Here is a 7,318-nt window from a genome sequence, read left to right as displayed (position 1 = left end):
AGATAATGCGAACGTGTGACAACACCTTAGGTGTAGCGTCGTTTGTCTTGCACCCTCATCACTAATATCAAAAACTATGTAAGAGGAGAGTTCCCGACGAGTAGTCCTGAATATTTTCCATACAACAAAGGGAAAAATCAGTGTTTTATATAACCTAGTAATATAGAATAGCACATTGTAATAGAGATCAAATGAGTGTCAGAGTTAATGTCGAAGTATATTTTATACTTTAGCAATAATCAAACGCCTTCAGATGATCCAAAATATCGATACTATAACCACCCGCTACCGTGATTAAATCTCAATTAGATTGTTTGGCTGTTAACAACGGATTGCGGCCGTCACATTGATGTGGAGAATGGGGTCTTTCAGGATGGTCTTGTGACTCTTGTCGTCTCACGCCATTTGCTAGTTGACCTTTGATAGTGACGGTTGTGTGCTTAACGGGTCGCGTTGTTTTAAAATCTTTTCGAATGAAGGCTCGTTGTTTTTGAGAAGCGTTTCGCGCATCGCATCACTTTCCAGGTAATTTGCTTATTAAATTGATTCACCTTGTACCTCACAACATTTTAGTTAATAATGTTTTGCAGCAGGTGGTATTATAGACGTTTATCGTAAACCGACTTTTTTTTTAGGCCTATAGCTTCGTTTACGTCTTGGCATTAAATGGGTGGTTTATTTCACGCGGCACAATTACACAGCTAAAGCAATATTACGCCGTTTTCATCAATTTCCAAGAGGTTTTGAGTGGAATGTGATGGTTTCGTTGTAAGTAAAGGAAGGGTAAAATTGAAAGTACAACCGAAGATGAAAAAAGTTGGCATGCAATGTGCACTCTTGTGCCTGACACTCGTAGGTTTAGTCTCATGCAACATTTTCTTTATCACATCTTTGTCCTGCTTAGTCATTGGACAGTATTACTGACATTATCACAAGCAACATGTATAGGATTTTGACTCTAGACACTGCTGCACGTTCATTAGACACGTCGAGTCAATTATTTTGTTGTTAATTAAGCAACATCGTTACCGTTAATCCACTTCGTGTGGACCCCGTATTTTTATTTATTTATTTTTTTTTTTTTGACTCGTTCGACATGATTTTTCCCTATCTGATAATCATGGAAATGGTTATTTACCATTATCCTGGTAAACCATCATATGAAATCATTGAAATTCGGTACGTTTTGTAGCATATGCAGCGTAGTTATCAACGTTGATTGATAACATTTGGATAGCCAATCTGTCAGGTCTCATGAAAGGTTAGCGATGCGGGTGACATGGCTGTCATGAAACTAGTCCGTCAACTCTGGGTGCTTTCGATGTCGATTAATGACCCCATTTACTGTCGTGTAAGTTAGAAAGCAAAGATTTGTATATATCAAAGAAAGACGATCAAAATTTTAAACAAATTCCTTGGATAAATCTGAACTGTTCCTTATTCTTTCCGAGACGATAGGCACATCTGGGGAGGTGGTTGTATTCCTCCGCCGTGGCTGATATGTTAAATTGCTATATTGGCATATCAAGCCTCTGGAATATTGTTTTACAGTTTAATAGCTGACGTGTTATTAATCATTAGGAAATATATAAAAGTTGAACTTGTAGGCAAATCGCTAATAAAATTATGTTACCGATGAAGATTAGGAAAGGCTGGAAGACGTGATACATTGCCAAAATGGCAACTAATTTATACCACCCTGCCTGCATAACTGCGCGTTGCCACCAGCCTACTAAGGCACCAAGCGTAGAAGTAGAGAACACGAAATAATTGTTTTTGTTAAATAGCTGATTTATATATGTAATGTTACGGTTTACAGTTTCATGAATAGACTTACTTCCTGTAATACGTTATAATTCCTTCGAGTAAAATAGGATTAAATTGTATCATATAGAATTTGTCTCCCTGGGGGAGAGATTTAAATGTCTAAATGCAATTGTTCCTAATTATTAGCTATCGTCGACTTTTGCTGTATATATATCCTACACTGTAGGTATTGATGTAGTTTGGTTAATGAACATCAGGTAGTACAGGGATTTGAGAATAAAAGAATCTAAGAAAGAGAGGCGTTCAATTTTGCCTACCATATAAATAGCAATGATCGTAGAACATTTTTATTAGGAACTAACGTGTGAAAAGAATAGATACCTGCTATAATATGAAGTGACTTGCATGCAAACTTCGAACACTATGTAAGGACAACTGCTAGGTGAGGTAAGACATTCCATAGCGATGTAGTGCAAACTATAATTTAAATACGGGTCGTATAGCCAACAAAGTTACTTAATTTTACGTGGTGTAATTTACATACGGGTCTTATAGCCAACGAGGTGACTTAATTTTAGGTAGTTTGCCCTTGTGTCTATGTATCCTATTACCCGTAAAGGCGTAATGTTCTTTTGAGGCTTCCTTCGACCCCTAGTTGCAACCCCTTTCCTTCCTTTAACTATACCTCCGTTCACAGTCTCTTTCATCTTACTTGCCACCCTTTCCTGACAATTGTTTCATAGTCCAACTGCTAGGTTTCCTCCTGTTACACCCTTCAAAGCTTTTTACTGACAATTTCCGTTTCAGCCTTGAATGACTTCATAGGTCCCAGCGCTTGGCCTTCCTGTCATTCGTTATTTCATCATATTAAGACTAAGTCATTCAATAATAGTTGGAACGTTTCCCTTAAATTTCCGAAGTCTGTTAAAAATGATTTGCGATTTGTAAGTTAGTTTATATAGTATGTCAGAAAACCTTAGGGAATGTATATATATATAGTATATATATATATTATATATAAATATATATAATTAATACATATAATACATATATCGCTTTTAAAAATATATGAATTTAGAATAAGCCACGTTTTACAGTGATTATTTTTCTGTGCAATATACTGGATAAATGTCACACTGGTGAACGTTTTATCATATTGATAAGCCAAGATATACAGATAAAATACCTTTATGAGCAGATTTAAGTTATTTAACGTATTTACATGTTAGGAATTAAACTTCAAAATTATAGAAGCTTACTGTAATATTTTACTGGCTTTGTGAAAAGATGTTAGCAATAAAATATTTTCATTAATCTAGGTATATGTTTTCTTTACATATCAGGTTTAATATATACATTATGATATATAATAATTAGATTAATTGTTGATTTAAATGTATTAAGGTTTTAAGAGTAATATTAGCCATTTTTTCAAACTAATGAAATTTTGCATTTTATTTTTTTCAGGCAAGATGTCAAGGTAAGTGAATATATAATTTAGATGAGATCAGAAACTTGTTCATATTGGTGGAGACAGCTTTACCAAGTTATTTCCCCCTAGTTTATCATTTTTAGCCCATTTATGTATATTTTATTTATTTGGTTTCTGATCTGCGTGACCAATGAGTGTATAAGGTGTGGGGGAACGACTTCGTATTTATGCAGTGTGTAATGAATTATTATTATTATTATTTTTATTATTATTATTATTTTTGCTCTATCACAGTCCTCCAATTCGACTGGGTGGTATTTATAGTGTGGGGTTCCTTAGGAGTCCATCACTTTTCTCACTATGTGCGCCGTTTCTAGGATCACACTCTTCTTCATGAGTCCTGGAGCTACTTCAGCCTCTAGTTTTTCTAGATTCCTTTTCAGGGATCTTGGGATCGTGCCTAGTGCTCCTATGATTATGGGTACGATTTCCACTGGCATATCCCATATCCTTCTTATTTCTATTTTCAGATCTTTATACTTATCCATTTTTTCCCTCTCTTTCTCTTATTATTATTATTATTATTATTATTATTATTATTATTATTATTATTATTATTATTATTATTATGCACCAGGGATTTCATATCTTGTTACTTTTTTGCCCTATTTTATAACGGAAGTGCTGGGGGGCATTCAGACATTAATCGTTTATGCCCAAGGTATGCTTTTTATCTTTCAATGCGTAAAAATACATAATTCAATATGGTACTAGTCATTAATTTGGGGGTCCCTTCTTAATATTTTATCATTGTATTCACGTTTTCATTCAGGCCAAATTTTTGTATTTTACTGTAGGAAGTTGTATTGGTTTAGCTCTTAGGCAATTTTGTTTAAAATTTTTTCATACTTGATATATAGATTTTTTTGTTTTAAAGTAAAGAAAATAAGTAATGTTAATTAATTAACATTATTAGTACTAATTCGAGTGCCCTGATCTATTTGTTTTAACAGAAGGAATTCCTACGCATCTCTTTCTTGAAGTGACTTGAATTTCTTCAGTCTTACAATTTTCAGTCTTTTAATTGTTGTTGATAATCTTCATTAGGACTCTCCTATAGTATTAGTTGTTCAAAATTGTTGATATACCCTTGTGGTATTTTCCAGGAATAAAAAAGAAAAATTATTCCAGAAAGTTGAACTTCAAAGCCCATTTTGTTCCCCATAGTCATCAAAGGCAAGCAATTTAATAATAAATCTAATAATAATAATAAATAATAATAATAATAACAACTCATGCAAAGAAGAAGTGTGACCCTAGAAACGGCGCACATAGTCAGAAAAGTGATGGACTCCTAAGGAGGCAGGATGCAACCCGGATCCCCACACTATAAATACCACCCAGTCGAATTGGAGGACTGTGATAGAGAGAGAGAGAGAAAAAAAAGATAATAAAAATAATCGTTATCATCATCGTCATCATCATCATCATGAAAGCATTTATATTTTAGGCGATATATCAGTGTGCATATGTGTGTGGGTAACACTATAAGTAATATATTATATTTTATATCGTTTTTTTTTAATACAAGAGTCCGTAAGTATTTTATTTCAAGTGAAGTTTTTTCATCATTGCATTTCTTGTTTTTGGGTTGATATTAGAAAGCTCTTGAATCCAATAGCATTTTGGTGTAATACAGTGGCTGTCCAGAACGGTTAAAGAGATAACTTTTTTTTTTAAGTTAATATATGAAACGTTAACCTCTTGAAAAACAGAATGTTGACTTAGTAAATTGAAGGAATTGAGTTTCCGCTTTAAGTTTGCATTTGAATAATAATGTCAGTTAACTTGTCCTAACATTTCAATAAATATTCTTCAAATATTTCAACGACTATTCGTATTGGCATTTATTTTTCTTTAAATCTGGTTAACAAATTAACACTTCCTCAGAATGGAAGCAAAGAGAATGCCATAATATTTGTTGTATATTTCTTGTTTGTAACTTTGTTATATAAAATTATATTTTTCACTTGATATGTAAAGTAGCGGAAAATTTTCTCACGTTTATGTGATTGTTAATGTAAGGTATAAAAAATATGAAAGCAGATAAGGCTTTGCCATAATGAATAAATTTGCTACTACAATTTCTTAAATCAGCATAATAAATCTGAAATCAGCATAATAAATGTTAAATCAGCATAATAAAACTTAAAGCGCCATAATAAAACTGCAACCAAAGAACGAAAAAAGGATAAACATTAATTTGAATACCATATGAACCTTCTTGGATGTGTGTGTGTGTGTTTTTTTTCCCATAATATTCTGTGTACTGCCTTGAGTTTACATATGTAAATTAAGTTTTTTCCTCTATTTTTTTTAAATAAAAGATTGCATCTGTCTCTTTACCGTTCTGGACAACCTACGGAACGTCACTCATGATCGATAAAGGGCTCTAAGCAGGTATGAAGGTGCTTTTCATTTGACCATTTTATGTGCCATGTTGATAACGACATATTGTTGTTGAATAACCGGCTGTACGTATTTGATGTCTGATAGTTGTTTCGTTTTTGTCTCTGTATCGAAAACGCGTTATCGTCCGGGATTTGATAATTGAGAACAGAACTAAAGTTAACGTTCAGTAGTTGATCATTGAATATTGCATCGGTTTTTACCTTGATGTCGAAAGCGCGCTATCGTCCGGTAGTTGATATTATTTAATAATTGCGGTTTTTGTATATTATATATTGGCTCCTGTGCGCGTATGTTTTGGGTTTCGTCTAATGCTTGAGATTTGCATTTTTTTTTTAAAACCGTAAATTGGCCCAGTCGCGGTAGTTACACATGGTACATTTGGGAATTATTGGAATCTTGTGACGTTGTGTGTTTGTAAAGTTGTGCGCTATAGAAATACTGAACCGCTTGAGCGATATCATTTGTCATAACTTAGATGATAGGGTAGGTACCCCCTACCCCTTGCCCCATCCCACTTCCTTTTATAACTTATGTGGTATATAAAGTGGGGTTACCATACCTCATGTACTACTGAAACAATAGAAACATTATTGGAAAAGTTTTTCTTTCCTATGTTCATTAATTCTGTATCAAGGTTTGTGGTTAGGTAGGAGATGTGGAGGGGGGGGGGTTGTGTTTAGGTTAGTAGGGGGTGTACTTAGATTTGGTTTATCTTTAACAGGGCTGAGGTTCAAGGTTGAAAGGGGGGGGGGGAGGTGAATTTAGGTCTAGTGAGGGATGTGTTTAGGTGCAGTGGGTTTGTGATCAATTTGTTTGTGTTTAGTGGAGGATTGTTTAATGTTTGATGGGATGGGTGTCTAAGTTTAGTGGTGGATGTGTTTAGGTTTCGGGGGTGCGTTTCTATTTAGAGTGGTGTTTAGGGTTAGGGGGCGTTTAGGTTTAGTTTGGGGGATTGCGTAGGTGCCTGTGTTTAGGTTTATTGGAGTGTTAGATTTGGTGGGAGGCGTGTTTAGAGGGTCAATGTGTTTTGGTTCAGTGGGGGGATTGTTTAGGTTAAAGGCGTGTGTTTAGGTTTAGTGGTGATGTGGTTAGGTTTAATGGGCGATGTTTTTAGGTTTAGTGGTGATGTGGTTACGTTTAATGGGCGATGTGTTTGGGTTTAGTGGAGGATGTTTTTAGGTATATGGGGAATATGTATAGGTTTAGTGGGGTGTTTCTGTTTAGTTTGGGGTGTTTTAAGGGTTAATGGGGGATGTGTTTAGGTTGGTGGTGGTTCCAATTTAGGGGGTGTTTAGGGTGAGGGGGAGTGGGGTTATGTTGAGGTTTAGGTAGGATCATGTTTAAGTTCAGGGGGCGCATTTAGTTTTAGTAGGTGGTTTGTGCTTAGCTTATTGGGGTGTTCAGGTTAGGGTTTGGGGGTGTGTTTTGGTTTAGGAGGTGTACGTAAGTTTAGGGTTTAGGTGTAGGGGTGATGTTTCAGTTTAGTGGTGTTTAGGCTTAGGGTGTTGTGCTTTGGTTTAGGAGGTGTGCTTAGGTTTTTAGTGTTTAGGTGTAGGGGTGGTGTGTCAACTTAGTGGTGTGTGTATGGGTGTGTTTAGGGTTAGTGGGGGATGTTTAGGTTAAGTGGAGGTGTGTTTCTGGTTAGCA

At 35.1% G+C, this 7,318-nt stretch overlaps 1 long non-coding RNA gene across 1 annotated transcript in view; it reads left to right on the top strand.

Moving 5' to 3' along the window:
* Nucleotides 1-413: 413 nt before the first annotated feature.
* The window catches only part of LOC135224915 (uncharacterized), a 93,112-nt gene continuing 86,207 nt past the window's right edge, over nucleotides 414-7,318 (top strand). The window contains exons 1-2 of the long non-coding RNA XR_010316822.1: nucleotides 414-525; nucleotides 3,235-3,247. This is a non-coding gene — a long non-coding RNA (uncharacterized LOC135224915). The remainder of the gene's footprint in view (nucleotides 526-3,234; nucleotides 3,248-7,318) is intronic.

The sequence above is a fragment of the Macrobrachium nipponense genome, chromosome 12 (genome assembly GCF_015104395.2).
Source record: "Macrobrachium nipponense isolate FS-2020 chromosome 12, ASM1510439v2, whole genome shotgun sequence".
NCBI classification, from domain to species: domain Eukaryota; kingdom Metazoa; phylum Arthropoda; class Malacostraca; order Decapoda; family Palaemonidae; genus Macrobrachium; species Macrobrachium nipponense.
Note: the sequence above shows the minus strand (reverse complement) of the source record. Positions and strands in the feature narration are given on the sequence as shown.